The sequence below is a fragment of the Vulpes vulpes genome, chromosome 8 (genome assembly GCF_048418805.1).
Source record: "Vulpes vulpes isolate BD-2025 chromosome 8, VulVul3, whole genome shotgun sequence".
Classification (NCBI taxonomy): Eukaryota; Metazoa; Chordata; class Mammalia; order Carnivora; family Canidae; genus Vulpes; species Vulpes vulpes.
Genome location: NC_132787.1, coordinates 85,640,996 through 85,659,239, shown reverse-complemented (window position 1 = coordinate 85,659,239; position 18,244 = coordinate 85,640,996).

The window sequence follows — 18,244 nt, the reverse complement described above, 5'->3', positions numbered from 1 at the left end:
TTTGTAATTCAGCCAGATTACTAACAAATTGATCATGACCTTTGGTTCTAAATGACATGATTCTTCCCCAAAATAAAATTCACTATCAATGGATGAGCATTTGCTACCCCTGGATTATTAAATAGGGGATGCCTCAGGCTTTGGAAGATTCTTCCCAAAAAGGAATTCCTAAAATTATTTGTGCAATTGCAGCCTCATTAGTGTAAGAGTATACTCTTCGAGAGTATTACATTGAAGGCCAAAATTCACTAGAATGTGTAACTTCCTGTTAGCTTGTTTAATAAGCCAGTCATTTTGCATTAGACTCTCATGCCATGTATAGCAATATCACCATGTACTGAATCCGAATGATGCTTGTAGGCTGATCCTGCAGTAATCTCTAGGAAGGCACGGTGATGTGAACAAGGAGCCCAGGTAAACTCTCAGCCTCTGATAGAGATGGAATTGGAGCTCTGCAGTTCTTATTGATAATGTTAATCTCCAAGCAACCAATTGTTGGCCATGCTAGAATTATGAAATATGGATTTCACACAACTGTGAAAATCTTGTCTTGTATATAAGTAACTACTGTGATAATAGAGAAACAAGAAACATTGAAAAGAAAGCAGCCAGAGTCCTTGGGAGAAGTGTCTTTCAATATTGGCGTCTGGGCTTTTGAAGGGGATGTTGGTACAATTCTAATCCTAAACTATTGTAGAAAGTGAAACCGGGTCATGGAGGGCCCCTGCCCTGGGCCCTGAGCTTTTGAGGGTCATACTCTGGCCTTCCTGTCTCCATGAGGAGAAAAGTCCCATAGACAAATGGATGTACCACCTTAAATCCACTGTGGTAGGAAGAAATCTAAGATGGTACCCAAGATTCCTATCCCCTATATCTTCCTTCCTCCTTGAATACAGCAAGACCTATTAGTATGACGGATATAATTCATGTGATTAGGTTACATTATATGGTAAAGGTGAAGGGATTTGGGATATGTAATTATAGCTTCTAATCAGTTGACTATAAGTCAATCAAGAGAGATACTATCCTGAGTGAATCTGACCTAATTAGGTGAAATCCCTTAAAAAGAAGACTGAGCCCTTCCTAAAAAGAGAAATTCTCCTACTGGCCTTGAAGAAGCAAGTTGCCATTAGTTCTATAGCCCCAAGGAACTGAATTCTGCTAACAACCAGTGAACTTGGAAGAGGACCTGGAGCCTCAGATGAGACCCCAGCCCTGGTTGACATCTTGACTGCAGCCTGGTGAGATTCTGAGCAGAAGACCAGGATAAGCCATGCATGGACTCTTGTCCCCTCAAAAGTAGTACCAAATAATAAATATCTGTTGTTGTTAGCCACCATGTTTGCAATGATTTGAGATAACAGCATAGACCACTGGTTCACCCATGTTCATCCTATAATTGGTGACACTTAAAGTATGGTCTGTTTACTACTGGTCCATAGTGAGCCAAATACAGAAGGTAAGAGTTAATGTTCCATACTTGCTATGGCAATTTGCTACTTCTCAAACATTTTAATTGTATTTTACAAAAGTATTGGTTCACAGTAGAGTGATATTTTTAAAAAATAACTAGAAGTAGCTCTTCACCAGACAGCACAGTTTCTAGTTCATGATCTGGGTATCTAGAACCTCAAATTCCCTGCACAAATGATGGTAAGCCAGCTTCCAGAGCCTGCTCAGTCTCCTTTCTCTGGTCTATCCAAAGGCATGTAGCTCTGCTGCTGAACTGATCCTAGGCCTGAGGGTAGCCAAGGGGTAGCTCTTTATAGGGAAGAGAGGTTGGAGCTTAGGTGGGAGGCATGGGTCAGTGTCCACATGTGGATGTGAGCCCTCAAACATGCTGGCAAGGAGGTGGGAAGAGAGGGAGGGAATAGCCTGGGGTCAGGGGCTATGGATAGCTCTCTATACCCCCTCTCCCTGACAAAATATGGGGAATCCACATTTTCTAAATTAATTTTCTAAATTCATTCATTTTCTAAATGGCTTTCATGTCACTATGAAGGTCTGTTGGTCAAGGTAGGAGGAGAGAATATATTTTACTTAATATTGTGTTATCTCGATTTGTATTTTTAAACATTGTAGACACAGGCTATGTGGGCTTCCATTTGCACTCTTCACTGGCCTTGCAGAGGCTGAGTGCATCTGGAGTATGGTCATTACTCATGGGTCGCTTACAAATTCTTCTCCCAGTGCCTGCAAACCTAGAACCCTGGTTTGCTAAAATGCTAAGTGAAAAGCATTGTTCATTTTGTTTCTAGTGAACAGCTCTCTGCACTGATTATGCTTAGCTTTTTACTCCTTTTTTTTCTTAAGTATATGAAATGGGTTACCCTGGATCCATGATAACCCAGGGGTCCAGCACTTTTCTTGAACATTATTTCAGATCCTCAACAGAAGATAGACACTATAAAGAGACCATGCATTTGCCACATTGTAGCAGGCTGAATAATGGCCCCTAAAGATATTGGGTCCTAATCCCTGAAACTATGAATGTTACCTTATGTGTCCAAAGAGACTTTGTAGATATGATTAAATTAAGGTTTTTATTTTTTTAATCCTTTACTTATTTTTTTATTATTTATTCATGAGAGAGAGAGACAGAGACAGAGACAGAGAGACAGAGAGACAGAGAGACAGAGAGAGAGAGAGAGGCAGAGAGACAGGAGGAGGGAGAAGCAGGCTCCATGTCTGGAACCCAACGTGGGACTCAATCCCGGGACTCCAGGATCGTGCCCCGGACCAAAGGCAGGCGCCAAACCGCTGAGCCACCCAGGGATCCCCAAATTAAGGTTTTTAAATGGGGGGGTTATCTTGGCTTATCTGTGTGGCTCTTAAATGCAATCACAGGTGTCCTTACAAGAGGGAAGCAAAGGGAGACTTGACTCAGAAGAAGGACATTGAACGGTGATGTTACACTGCTGGCTTTGAAGATGGAGTAAGGAGCCCCAAACCAGGGAATGCAAGGAATGCAGTTCTAGAAGCTGGAAAAGGCAAGGAAAAAGATTCTGCCCCTGAGCCACCAAGGGGCGTGTAGCCCTCCCGATACTTTGATTTTGGCTTGAGAAACTGGTCGTAGATTCTGACCTTTCAGCTGCCAAGTGTGTCATAATTTGTTACAGCAGTCATAGGAAAGCAATAGAATGAACATTAAGGCTGTACAATCTGAATTAAGAGTCTGGGTTTTTGGTGTGCATGGGCAACCACCATCAGTCTTCTAGATGCTGTTCTAGAGGTACGTACCACGGAATAAGTGATATAAATGACAAGGAGGAAGAGAAGGACATCGACCCAAAGGGCATGCTTCCAAAGCAGCGTGGAATGTTGGGTTCCAGCTGATGTACTACTTTAGAACAAAAGGGTGTTTCCTTAAAATAACTGAAGGAATGCTGAAGAGGACTATATGTGTGTACAGCCTTATTCCCAGTGGACATTTATGATGTAACGGTTCCTGCTGATAGCTTGACTGTCAATCAAGGCATGTGTAGACCTTCCTTCTATAAATGGTCCTGAGCACACCCGAGAGGGAACATGCTCCCTTGCTTAGGGCAAGCTTTTGAGAACAGATAGAAATTAAAAATTGAAACGAGGCAAAGGAAAACTCAGGGAGGCTAGAGAACAAATGTTCCCAAATAAAATTTCTGAGCTTGGGGCAGCCCAGGTGGCTCAGTGGTTTAGTGCCACCTTCAGCCCAGGGCCTGATCCTGGAGACCTGGATTTGAGTCCCACGTTAGGCTCCCTGCATGGAGCCTGCTTCTTCCTCTGCGCCCCCCTCTCTCTGTGTGTGTGTCTCTCATGAATAAATAAATAAAATCTTTAAAAAAACAAAATGTCTGAGCTTGGAGTCATCTCCTGATCCCTGGGAAATAGTGAGAAGCTCTGGATATGAGATGACTGAGATGTGACAAGTATTTGTGGGCAGATAAGGGGGGGGTCCTTTCACCTTTCCCTCCCCTGAAGCTTTGGGTTAATCCCAAGGACTGCGGATGCTGTTGAGGCCTTGGGAGTGCCAAGTGGTGGAGAAGATGAGACTCACTTTCTCTACCATCTTCTCTGGGCCTCAGAGGGGAGCTCAGACTATTTTGGAAAGTGCTGTAGGCACTTCTCCCAAATGGCCTTTTTTGGTTCCTTTTGCCTCCCCGCCCTTGAACACATTCTGTATTTTTCTACTCATGCTCGTGTCTGAGTCCAGCCTGCAAAAGTGTTGCTGAAAGCCATCGCATAGTGCCGCTCACTTTCTTTTTTTTTTTTTTTAATTAACTTTTATTGGTGTTCAATTTACCAACATACAGAAAAACACCCAGTGCTCATCCCGTCAAGTGTCCACCTCAGTGCCCGTCACCCATTCCCCTCCAACACCCGCCCTCCTCCCCTTCCACCACCCCTAGTTCGTTTCCCCGAGTTAGGAGTCTTTATGTTCCGCTCACTTTCATCTACACTTGACAAATGGTTTTTTTGAGGGTTTGGTTTTTCTTTTTTTTTTCTGACTCAGACCTACTGACCATAATGTTCTCCAAAGAGCTGCAAAACTATCTCGCTTAACTAGTCTAACTTTGGATCCAACTTGCATCAAAAGAGAAACTGTACCGAATAGAGTTAACTACCCCAAATCCATGTACCTCCACCAGCTTCCCAAGAGTTCAGTGTTTTCCGGTTGTGAATGGCAGTGATGTGCGTGGTGAGAAGTGAGCTGCCTTCCAGAAACACTTCATCTGTTTGCTTTGGTGTTCAACTCTTTCTGCCTGAAACTTAGTGTAGTATGTGCTTCTATCTCCCGGGAGAGGGGATCCTTGAGGCAAGGGAACATATTGTTCTCATTTTCATATTCCCTCCTCTTACCCACCCCCATGCCTCTTCCCCTGCCCTTGGCTCTCCACCAATACTTAGCAACTTCCATACCATAGTTAGGCTCTTAATGTATAGTCCACTGAATGAATAGGAGCCTTCGCACATTAGTTATTTAGCAAAGTGATAGCAGAAGTATCTCGAATGTACATGGCACCTAACCAGTTTGATATGTTTTTGAATATAGCATCTTATTTTATCTCTACAACATCCCTGTGAACTCAACATAAGTAGTAATAGTTCCATTGAACATGTTTAGAAAATTGAAATCTGGAAGTGTTGTGACTCTACCAAGGTCACACTGCAAATTATTGGTAGAATTCATGTTAGGTCCTGTTTCTTACTCTTCTCTCCTTGCCATGACACCATGAAGCTTTGGTTCATGTCGCTGACCTCCAGTAAAGTGATAAACATTCTCAGTTTTACAAGCGGAGAGGAGACTGGGACCTAGGCATCTGAGTTTTGACCTGGCTATAAATTGTGTCAATAGGGCTATCACTGTGGTCTCACGGGTTTAAGAGTGTCAATAAAACCGTCGCTCTGTACCTAACACAAAAGGACACCTTTCGTCCTGACCCACAGCAGATAAACCACAATACCAACTTTGTTTTCTGACTGCAATCGCTTACTTAGGTCATTTTGTTGAGACTGAGGGTGGGAGGCTCCAGACATAGTGATTTCCAGAAGGAAGAGTCTTACTCTTAGGTGCTTAGGAGTGAAGACTCACAGACCCCAAGGATGGTGCTGCATGCCCATTCCTTTCCCATCAGGGCACTGCCATTCCACATCAGTGGAGACCAACTGGGTTTCCTTTCTCTCTGTGGCCGCATCATGTCACAGTCCCTTCTGCCTTTGGACCCACCCTTCCCAGCGCTCTCTGTCCTCAGCCACATATATTCAGCCCGAAGGGACAGCATCAGATACTTTATGTTCTTCCCAGAGAAACCAAATTCCCCCAAATCAGATCATGTTTATCTTGCAAATATTAACTTCTTTCCTGCACAGCATCCATGAGCTATTACATGACCGGAGTTTCCATTTCTGCTTCTTCTTACAAAAACTATTTTCCAAAAAAAAAAAAAACCTATTTTCCCAGCAGAGGATGAGATTAGGGGTGGGGCAAGAGGAGGGTGAGGAGGGAAGAAAATCCCAGGCTGTCACCCTGGGAGCGTTCAAAATGATCAGTGCCCCGCTCTCCCCCACTCGTTCCTCCAACACGTGTTGACTGAGGATTTGCCTGGTGGCAGGAACCATGACATGGGATATAAGGATCTATGGAATAGAGTCCCTGAGCCGAGGGAGTTTGTGGTTTAGAGAAAGAAGTGGGGTCATTTTAAGGAGAGGTGGAATTCCAAGGACCGAGAAAGCCGAAGGCAGCAGGAATGAGGGGCACCTGTCCCTGGCGGCTCCGAGTGTCCTGGGGGGGGGGTGTCCCTGGGCGGCCCATTTCTCGGTGGCTGTGGGGTGGCCTGGGCACCCTGGAGGCCCGGGGACACTCAGCCAGGCAGGCCGAGGCGAGCTTCCAGAGGCAGGTAGACAGTCTCCAAGGGGTGCCCTGCAGGAACTGATGTGATCACGGAGTGAGTGTGAGGGCTTTGGGGACCCAGGGGATTTCCCCAGGGTGGCGCAGGGCAGCAGCTGGGAGGCGGGTTGTTGCCGGTTTAGGAAACATCTTCCTCTGAGCTTACCTGTGTTCACACCTGGGCCAGCAGCACCTGGTCATGTTAACCAGTTCAGCCACTGCCCGCCTCACTCCTTTCCCTCCACACCCCCCTGAGGGAGAGTCAGTCTCTCTCTTTCTAAAATCATTTATTTTTCCTCTCCCTCTCTCTGTTTTTTATTTTTTAAAGATTTTATTTATTTATTTGACAGAGAAAGAGAGAGAGAGAGCGCATAAGCAGGGGGAGGGGCAGAGGGAGAGGGAGAAGCAGGCTCCCTGCTCATGTGCGGATGTGGGGCTCGATCCCAGAACCCTGCTAACACGACCTGAGCCAAAGGCAGATGCCTAACTGACTGAGCCACCCAGGCACCCCTATTTCTTATTTTGAGAAAGAGAGAGAGAGAGAATGTGAAAATGCATGCCTGGTGGTGGAGGGGGGTGCAGAGGGAGAGGGAAAGGGATCTTAGGCAGTCTCCACGACCAGCACAGACCCCACCTGGGGGCTCAATCTCATAACCCTGAGATCATGACCTGGGCCAAAATCAAGAATGGGATGCTTAACCAACTAAGCCAGACACCTCTCTTAATCTCTCTCTTTCTCCCTCTCTCTCTTTCTGTTTTTTAAATGGATGGGAAAACTGTGGCTTCAGAGGTTAAGCCACTCCTTCCAGATTGCATATGGAGTTTGAACCCTGGTACTCTGACTTCAGAGGCCAGCTCCTTAGCAGTTATACGAACATAGAGACCAGAAGCAGCTTTGATGTTAGGGTGAATTCACAGATCTCTGTTATTTGACCAGTGCAGAAGGGGGCTTCAGAGTGTACTAGCCACTATTTATTGACCACCTGCTAGGAGCTTTATCAAATATTTTTTTTAAGATCTATTTATTTATTTGTAGCGGGGGGTGGGGGCAGAGGAAGAGAATCTCAAGCAGACTCCCAGAGTGTGGAGCCCCCAGGCTCCATGACCCTGCTATCATGATCTGAGCCAAAATCATGAGTTGGATGCTTCACTGACTGAGCCACCCAAGTGCCCCAGGAGATTTATTTTATTAATCTTTACAACCTCTCTATGAGGTCAGCAGAGTTACTGCCTCATCTTACAGGTAAGGACATTGAGATGCAGAGATGTGAAGCAACGTGCTCCAGGTCACACAGCTAGTAATGTGTGGGTGAGAATTTGAATTTGGGTATGTCAGATTCCAAAGTCTATGCACTTGTAGTGGTAATATGTAAAGCATAAAAATAAGCTAATGTCACAAATGATGTTTTAATAATCTGAATCAGTGTTTTTCCACCAGGGCAAGTTTACCCTCGAGTGGACATTTGGCAATGTCTGGAAGCATTTCTGTTTGTCATAACTGAGAGGGGTGTGTTACTGATATGTAGTGGGTCAACGCAAGGGATTCTGCTAAACATCCTATAATGCAACAAAGAATTACCAAAATGTCAATAATGCCAAGGTGAAGATACTCCGGTCTAAATTTAAAAAAAATTCTAACGCAATTGGAAGAAATAGCGTATTTTTTATTCCATTATAAATTCCTCGGTCAAGGTCAAAGGATCCTGGTTCTAGTGTCCTTCCAACTTTGCTCCTTGCAGAAGTTTTTGGACAATGGAACTATGGTTGCCATGGAGATGAATGGCACGAGTGCCACTGGTAGGCAGGCCCAGGAGAATATCTCACTAGCCTCCAGGGGGAGGGCATGAACCCTGGCCCAAGACAAAGACAAAGACAATGTCAAAAGACAATGGCATCCTTGGAGATGGAGCATCCATTTCTTATTTGCTAGTTGTTGGTATTCTTTAGGATACAGTTAAGCCTTCTCAAATGTAAAGAATTTTTTAAGTATAAAAATATATCGGGGCTGCAGCATATTGTCCTGCAGGTCACACCCTGGGGATGAGTCAGAGTTGAAATCCCTGGCATGTCTGGCTCTAATTCACACAAGGGCACCAAATAAGCTAGCAAAGACTCAACCCTCCACAGGCCCCAGGTGTGAGCAGCTAGCTTGTAGATTCTTTTGATTGCAAAAATATATAACGACCCCTTAACTACTCTAAATTCAGTAACACATTAAAATGAACTTAACATTTTATTAATCATGGCAACATCTACACTTTTGAAAAATTGTAGTGCCAGGATAAGCCAGGGTTATTTATTCAGTCTGCAGATAGTGCATGGCCCGTATGGGTTGGTGAACTGTGCTGTAACTCCAAGTTCTCCCAAGACTCTGGGGCTGTGGGACAATCAATGCTCCCCTAGACCTCTGTGCACAAAAGTTATTCTATTCCCTAGCTGAAGAATTTATTTGAGGGGCAGAAGGCCAGTTGGCAAAATATGAACATTTTACACATTATTGTTGCACAATAAAAAATTCAAACGTTGAACATTTTCAGTTTTCACAGTTGTTGGAAAGAAATTAAGCCCTTGGATAAAAACCAAAGGAATAATGGGATCTATAACCCCTGTCCCAAACTCTTCTTTTCCTGTCTGGGCCTGCCACAGCTTTGCTGTTCCTGTATTTGAAGATCTTCACTTGTCCGCTAGACTAGCATCCAGTAAAAATATAATGCTAGCTACATCTGCAGTGTAAAACTTTCTAGTAGCCGCATTAAGAAAGTAAAAAGAAAGAGGTGAAATTAATTTTAATAGTATATTCTATTTAGTTTGTCAAAAGTATCATTTGAACCTGTAATCAATATTTTTAAAATTATTAATAAATACTAGAAATAATATATGTGCTGACATGCATACATTAATATTGTACGTGATATAGCAGTGTAGGCTTACCAAAACAATAAAGTCATGAAAGATATTTTACACTAGTTCCATTTTAAAATTTAAAATTTAAATTCAACAAGATGATATAAAATGTAAAACTCAAGGCCTCCATCACACTGGCCCCATCTGAAGTGTTCAAGAGCCACATGTGGAATGGCAACTGTATTGGACAGCACAGCTCTAGACTTCCTGTGTGATTTTAACAGGCCTCTATAAAACCTCACAGACCCCATCATCATGTGTCAGTGGTTTGGAGAGAAGTTCTAGAACCTTCTCTTTGTGACATCAGAGCAAATCCTAGGTGGTGGTTGGGAAGCTTTTGGTTTATGTTTAACGCAAAAACTTCCTGTGGTGTTAGCACATTTCAGATGGCTGTTACCCTGTGGAGATGAAGAATACTCTGCTACTTTTGAGTCCTGTGGTGAATGCCATCCACAGTTGAAGGTCATTCCCAAGCAGGCTGGTTTGCTGGTCTCCTTTGACTGTTTCTAGGAGTGTGATTTTCAAAAGGAATCAGAAAGGCAAACCCTTCTCATGAAAAACCCATGAAACCCTTTCCATGAAAAATTTCATGCATGAACTTCGGGCTGGAGCCAGTGGGAATAAGGATGGAAGACTGGAGGTGCTCCCTTCTCTGAGGGAACTCCACCCCTACACTGGGAGAAAGCACTGTGATGTGGTTCAAGCTGGGAGGAAGAAAGAGCATCTTTAAAAAAATTAGGCAGAGAAGTTTAAATGGCCACAGAGCAGCAAACCAAGGTCTACACAGTTACCGTGAAATAGGACGTGGTCAGTACCTCTATTGACCTCTCTTTGCTGTTCCAGAATATTTTAATAGACACACCCAAAACATGTTTAGTATCACACCACCTGCTGCTTTCTCAGGGCCAGTATTGTTGTCATCAGATCTGATCCCAATGTTTGCCATATTATTGGATATCCTGTGAAACAGAATCTAAAAATATACTTTTTTTCCCCCTCTAAATCAGTCCTAACCTTACCACAGGGGTAGCAACTACCACACTGTTGCCTATTTTTTTACTCTCAAGGATTAGGTAATAATATTAAATTCCCCCAGCTCATGCTAGTCTGTTTGCACTTGGCTTGGTATTTGAAGAATATATTTATAAACTAAGGCCGTGCTACATTTTATCCCATGCGATTGTCCCATGTGGTTATGGGTTTATAGATTTGTGGTCTCTCCGTGTTTTCTGTCTTAAACAGAATAGTCTCTCCCAACTGACGTTCCTCAGCTGAAGTTATTTCCATCTCTGAGAATTTCTCAGGAGCTGTTTCTGTTATGAAGGAAGAAGGATAAAGAAGTCCAAATTCAGGGCCTCCTTAAATACAGGCCTCGCATGCAGAACTTGATTTCTTCCTTTAATGGTCCTCCAGAAGGTCCGCACTCAAGGATGGAAGGATTTACGGAGGAGTCGAAACAGCAGGTTTGCCTGGGCTTGTGCTCCACTCTTGTGTGGCTGCTGTTACGAGGGCCTTCCGGCATGTTCTAAGAAAGCCAATTAAAGCAGAAAAGGCCCTTAGAACCAATTCTGTTGCCCCCAAAATAGCTGTTAAACTTATAACTTTCAGAAAGCAACCCAGTGTTTTGTGTGCCCCTAAAGCAGATCATAAGTACTGCCTACTGTTTTTCTGTGACATTCTTGAAAACCCTTGTTATATTTATATATTTATTAGTAGATGAATCTATTAGAAATAAAAAGGGTGGGGCACCTGGGTAGCTCAGTGGTTAAGCATCTGCCTTTGGCTCAGGTCATGACCCTGGGGTCCTGGGCTCGAGTCCCACATCGGGCTCCCCACAGCGAGCCTGCGGGGCCCAGTGTGGAGACCAATGTGGGACTCCTGCCTATGTCCCTGCCTCTCTCTCTGTGCCTTTCATGAATAAATAAATAAAATCTTAAAAAAAAGGGGGGGGGCAGGAGTATTGACTGCAGGATCAGTTCATAGAGAAAAAAGTACGTTTCTATTTTGTCATGTTCCACAAAGTACCTAAGTCAAATACACCAATTGTTTCTGGGATCTATGGCCATGCATTTTACCTGTGAAGGCTAGATAGTTTAAGAACTCTATTTCTGTTTGATTTCAAATAAACACCAGCTAATTAATTTTCAGTAGTATACATTGGCTCTGACACTTAAAATAGAAAGTACCTAATTTTCTTCTTGCTTTCACTTTGTAACTGTTGTTTGCTATTTATTTTAGTCCTCTAGAAAGAATTAAACTTCTTACAGACTTAACCCAAATGGAAATAATAGACCAAAGGCCTGAACGTGTTCAAACACAAGACTCTAAGGGATTCTACCTCTTCGGAATCATCATGGAATTTGCCCAGGAAGCATGACATTGGCAGAAAGGGATAATACGTATCTTTTACTATGTTTGTATGGACATGGATTCTGGGTTTTACAAATAGAGAAATCTCTTACAAGTCCATGGTGATAGTGAAATGAAATGCAGAGAGGGAGAAAGATCTTTTGTATTTTAAGATCAAGTAGTGTAGCCAAGTCAGAGAAGTGAGAGCGCAAAGTTAAAGGTATTAAAACATTATTGTTTGCTCTCTTTAGTTCTCTTTATGGGGCACCTCCCAGAGCGCAGTTTCACAATGTGGATGGAAAGTGTATTAATATTTTTTGACCCAGAATAGCGAAAATGGTCTTGAAAAAAAACAAAGTTGGAGACACATACTCCCTGATTTCAAAACCTACCACTAAGCTACAGTAAGCAAAATAGTGTAGTATTGGCATAGAATAGGCATATGGGCCAATGGAATAGAATTGAGATTCCAGAAATAAACTCATACATCTGTGACTAGTTGATTTTCAACCAGAGTGTCAAGATCATTCAATGGAGAAAGAATAGTTTTCTCAACAGATAGTGCTGGGACAACTATTTGTCTACATGCAAACAAGTGAATCTGGAACCCTATTTCACAACGTACATGAAAATTCAAAATGGATAAAAAATCTAAATGTATGGGCTTAAACTATGAAACTCTTAGGTGAAAACATAGGTGTAAAGTTTGTGATCTTGGCTTTGGCAATGATTTCTTACATAGGAGACCAAAAGCACAAATAGCCAGAGGAAAAAAAAGGATAAATTGGACTTTATCAAAATTAAAAGCTTTTCTATGTCAAAAGGCTATCAGGAAAGTGAAAAGACAACCCTCAGAATAGGAGAACATATTTGCAAATCCTGTATCTAATAAGGGTGTAGTATTGAGAATATTCAAAAGACTCCTAAAGTTTAACAATAAAGAGAAAACCCAATTTAAAAATGAGTCAAGGATATGAATGAACACCCCTTCAATTTACAAGTGGCCAATAAGCACATAAAAAGCTGCTCTACATCATTAGTCATGGAAATATACATCAAACTGCATGAGATACCACTTCACATCTACTAAGATACTATAATTTTAAATCGTTAATGGAAAATAAGTGTTGGCATGGATGTGAAGACTGGAACCTTCGTGTATTGCTGGGAATATAAAATAGCGTAGCCACCGTGGAAAACAGTTTGGCAGTTCCCTAAAAAGTTAAATATAAAGTTACCATATGACTCAGAAATTTCACTCCTAGGTATATACCCAAGAATTGGAGACATATGTTCACACAAAAATTTGTACATGAATGATCATAGCAGCATTATTAGTAATAGTCCCAAAGCAGAAATAACTCCAATGCCCATCAACTAATGATAAACAAAATGTGGTATGTTCCTGTGAGAGAAACTAAAGGAACTCCTGACACGTTAATATTTATTACCCTTGCCCACCCCCTCCCCCCATTGTCCTGGCAGCCCCTGACAACCATTAATCTACTTTGTCTCCTTTGATTTGCTTTTTCTACATATTTTATATAAATAGTATCATGCAATGAGTGGCCTTTTGTCTCTAGCTTCTTTGTGTGTTTGTGTGTGTGTGTGTGTGTGTGTGTGTGTGTGTGTGTCTGGCTTCTTTCACTCAGCTATGTCTATCCCAGTCGCAAGATGTATCAATCCTTCATTACTTTTCATTGCCAAATGATAATCCACTGAATAGATATACTACATTTTGTTTACTCATTTGTCCATTGACAGATATTTGGGTTGTTTCCTCTTTTTTCTTGCTATGAGTATTCATTCATAAGTTTTTGTACGGTTATATTTTCATTTAAGTTTTTGTGTATATTTTAAAGCTGTAAAAATTCTGATTTAGAAAGATTGTAATTCCCTTCTTAACGTGTATAAAGCTTTCTCATCAAAAGGTAGAAAACTGGGATCCCTGGGTGGCGCAGTGGTTTGGCGCTTACCTTTGGCCCAGGGCGCGATCCTGGAGACCCGGGATCGAATCCCACATCGGGCTCCCGGTGCATGGAGCCTGCTTCTCCCTCTGCCTGTGACTCTGCCTCTCTCTCTCTCTCTCTGTGACTATAATAAATAAAAAATTAAAATTAAAAAAAAACCCGGGAATTTGTGGTCTACTAATTCCCACTGCTATGAACATCTTCATTTAAAAAAAAAAAAAAAAGGTAGAAAACTGACTCCATTAGAGCATTTAGCGCTCTAAGGGACCTTAGAGCATTTAGCGCTCTAAGGGACCTAAGATGAGAGACTCTAATTTTATTTTTTATTTATTTTTATTTTTAAATATTTATTTTTTATTTATTTGAGAGAGAGAGAGCCTGTGTACATGAGCAAGGGTGAGGGGGCAGAGGGAGAGAATCCAAGTAGACTCCCTGCTGAGTGGGGATCCCAACTCAGAGCTCCATCCTACAACGCTGAAATGATTACCTGAGCCAAAATCAAGAGTTGGAAAAAAAAAAAAAAAGATTTGGACACTCAACTGACTGAGCCACTGAGGTGCCTGAGACTGCTTTCATTGATGAGGCCTTGAGAAGTGAGGTGACCACCACGAGTTAGCCAGCTAGTGGGTGATCAAGACAAGCACAAAGCCATATCTCCCAACTACATCAGGCACTTTACATAATGAATGCTTTAACCCCATGAGTCTCACCCTGACTGAACCATCAGTCCAACAAGAATCTGGGATGGGAGCAGCCCTGGTGGCTCAGCAGTTTAGCGCAGCCTACAGCCCAGGGTGTGATCCTGGAGACCCGGGATCCAGTCCCATGTCGGGCTCCCTGCATGGAGCCTGCTTCTCTCTCTGCCTCTCTCTCTCTCTCTCTCTCTATCTCATGAATAAATAAATAAAATCTTAAAAAAAAGAAAAAGAATCTGGGATGGGAGTGCTCTCATGGAGAGGATGACTTCTCCCACAGTGGGGTCTGAGAGGGAAGTAGGCCTCCTCTACTTGTTCCAAACAATCTCCACACTCCATAACTTGCTATGGTCCTGGCAGTTCCACCATGGCCAGCCTCCCTTACCGAAGGGCTCACTAGTGGAAAAGCTAGTGTAATGGGAGAGAGTGAACTGGGCAAGCTGGCAAGCTAGAAGCACATCCCCACACCAAGGAGCTCAGAACAGCAGTTGCAGGAGCTGTGTTCATGAAAAATCTTGGAGGCTTGGAGTCCAGCAAGTGATTTCTGGCCTCAGGCCATAAGATTTGGTGTATGGGCCACACTAGCCTCCCTGATCAGTGGACTAGCTCTGACATTCTGAGGGCTCAGAGATGCCACTCCAGAGGAAGATAGGCCTTTGGGCGTGGGCTGTCATAGAGGGCACCAGCACCTCACAGTGGCTTAAACAAGCTAGCAAGCGAGGGTGGGGGAGCTTATTCCTGAGCACCATGAGATGCTACTACTATGGTGTCCTCTTGCTAACTGGGAGAACCTTCGAAGAAGTGGTAGCCAAAGTCCCATGTAGGGGCGAAGAGCCATCATAACTTGAGCTATAATACTGGACTCAAGGGCCAGTGAGCCTGGGAAAATGTAGGCTTCATTTCTAAAACAATATTCTCTCATCTGTAGCACATAGAACATTTCATAATCCAAATGGGCTTGCATTTGTGAGATGCTATTATCTCAATAAATGTAAATCTCAGCTCTGTTAGCTTTGGACAAGTTTTGAGGCCTTGGATTGCTGCTCCATGGTCTTGCTATGAGCCTTGCTAGGAGCATATGAATGTGCAGATGACAAGAACAGATGTCAAGAGCCCCCAGAAGATCAAAGTGCCGGCGCTGCCTTAGAAAAATCTGCCTAGGCCACATAGTCCTCTGAATGTGCAGGAAGGCTGTCATAAATATTCAATACAGATTTGTTCAGTTGAGTCAACTCTAAAACAAACATATTCTTTAAATTTTTTTTTAATTTTTAAAAATTTAATTGAGGCATCGTTGACATATAATAAATTAGTTTCAGGCATACAGCATAGTGATTTAACAATTAGATACATGACAAAATGCTCACCAGTAAGTATGCTGTAGCTCACTTATTATTACTATTAACAAAAGCGAACATATTCTCCACCATTCCTATGGAAAGCTGGCGTGCAGGCAGGCACGGCTGAAAGCCTTGGGAACAGTTGTCACCGCTGGTTTCTTCTCCGAGTGAACATCCATTTCCCTGATATACTAATTAATTTAGTACAAGGAAAATTTTCTCTTCTCTGTACCCAAACTACCCCCTAAAGTTGTTTTTGTGGTTGTCTTTTCAAAACTGAAAATAAGAACACATTGTTTCTAGCACTGTGGACAGTGATTCCAGACAAGGGAAACCAGAAGGGTTTTATGACTCAGGAAAAGATAGCTCCCACAGGGGCCCAAGCTGTTTTTCTTCCATCTTTCCCTTTTACATCCTCTGAATCTCTTTTCGATTATTTAAAAAAAAAAGTTTCTCAACTTGCCCCTCCACATTTCCAGACTTCTCTTTCTGGTCCTTGCACCATCTCTTCCACGTTATTTTTCTGCTTGCATTTGCTTCTCCACATCAGCAGGCCCATATTTTTCCTGGGCTTCTGGCTCACATTTACTTAGGAGCTCATACTTATTTTTCTTTTATGGATAAAAGTGAGCAGAAAGCCACTAGGATGATTTTTTATAAAGAGAAGCTCTCCACAGGCCTGCTTCAGATGGAGCTGAATCCTTCCTAATTGAGCCTGCTTACTGACACTGCGTTGGTTTGCGACATTTTGCTCAACTGGAGGATCCCATTATCTTTTACATTGTGCACTTTTCTGTGAGGACGCTTCACCAGGACAGCTGGATAAAACAAATGTTGAATGGGAAAAAAATCAAAAGTAGATATTTTTAAGACCTATCCAAACGTCACTAAGGCTATCTATTGCCAAAACCTGCATCTGGTAGTAAAATCTTTCTTTTTCAAACATTGTTTTCTCCAAAGAACCATCCAGAAGTTGCTACTGTGTGAAAGCTTTTTAACCATTTGTACTTTGTGGTTTTTAACAGGCATGTCTTTGCCTGGGAGAGGTTATCACCCACCATTCAGTAGACACACAATTCTGATGAGTCCATGACGTCTCGTCTAAGAAATTACCTGTCACCAAGGATAATAATTGACAAGGGCAGCTCATTTTCCCATATGGTATGGGCTATCTCTGTCCCCAAATATGCAACTCTTGTGGTGTGACAAATTGTTTGTGGGACAATACACGTTACACCCCAGACAGTTAGACAAAACACCCCGTTGGAGTTGAAACCACAGTCTGGGCCCTTGAACCAGAAACATGCAAAATCACACCTGCTGGACCACATTGCAGTTTGTGTTTTCTTCCTCTGATTTTTTTTTTCCTTTCCAACAAAGAAAATTAAATGTCAAATGAATTTAGTGTTGAAAGCTTGCAGGGTGAGGTTCCCACAGAAACTTAATTCAGTTAGTGATTCATTAGGTGGCCTAACTATAGATAGCTTGAGTGGCGTGGCTGAGGCCAAGCTGTCTGTGATTTGGAGTTTATTTATTTATTTTTAAAGATTTTATTAATTTATTCATGAGAGACACACAGAGAGAGGCAGAGACACAGGAAGAGGAATAAGCAGGTTCCATGCAAGGAGCCCGACGTGGGACTGATCCTGGGTCTCCAGGATCACCCCCTGAGCTGAAGGTGACACTAAACTGCTGAGCCACAGGAGCTGCCCTGATTTGGAGTTTAAATCCTGATATTTTCACTCTTGGCAGACATTGGGTGCAGCATAAATGGCTGAGAACACACGGATCTAGTCTCAACGGTTATCTGTAGTTTGGTCCTGGTTGTTTAAAGATTGATGTATTCTAGAAAAGCATCCTTGCTACAATCAAATTCTCGTGGGCACTGCTGTTGGACTCAATATGACACTTGAAGGCAGGGATGTTTCCATAGGTGGAAGGTGAGATTTTTTGGAGTAAAATAGAGGTGAGAGGATTCATTTTTGGAGATCCATTGTGACATGAAAAACACTTAAGGTTATTAAATGTTAAAAACCTCTCTTTTCAAGAGAGTTTCTCCTGATGCTGTAACAAGATGAGGATGCTTGTGCTGCCATTAGGAACATTTATGGTATTTGTGTTTGGAGGGTTTCAATGCATATTATGTGCTTTGAAAGCATAGGTGCCTTCTATATTTTAATTTATGAGCAAAAGTCTAAATTTTATAAGCAATAAGCACATATTACATACATACACATATGGCAAAGTTTACATTCAGTTTTGCTGGTATTCATGTTGTTTTTCCCGGGAGCACTGTATGTTCTGGTAGAAATGGCTTATTGGGAGCTCCTGGGTGGCTCAGTTGGTTAAGTGTCTGTTGTCAGCTCAGGTCATGATCCCAGGGTCCCAGGATTGAGCCCTGCCTTGGGCTCCCTGCTCAGCAGGGAGTCGACTTCTCCCTCCCCCTCTGTGCACACACATACTCTTTCTCAAATAAATAAATAAAATCTCTCTAAAAAAAGAAAGAAATGATTTATTGGTGCTTGTGATGGAAGATTCTGAATAGTGGCAGCTAAAGCCCATTTTCCGGAGGGCTTAGTAGACTTGCAGCAGGAAGCAGGTACCTTCCCATATCTTTAGAGG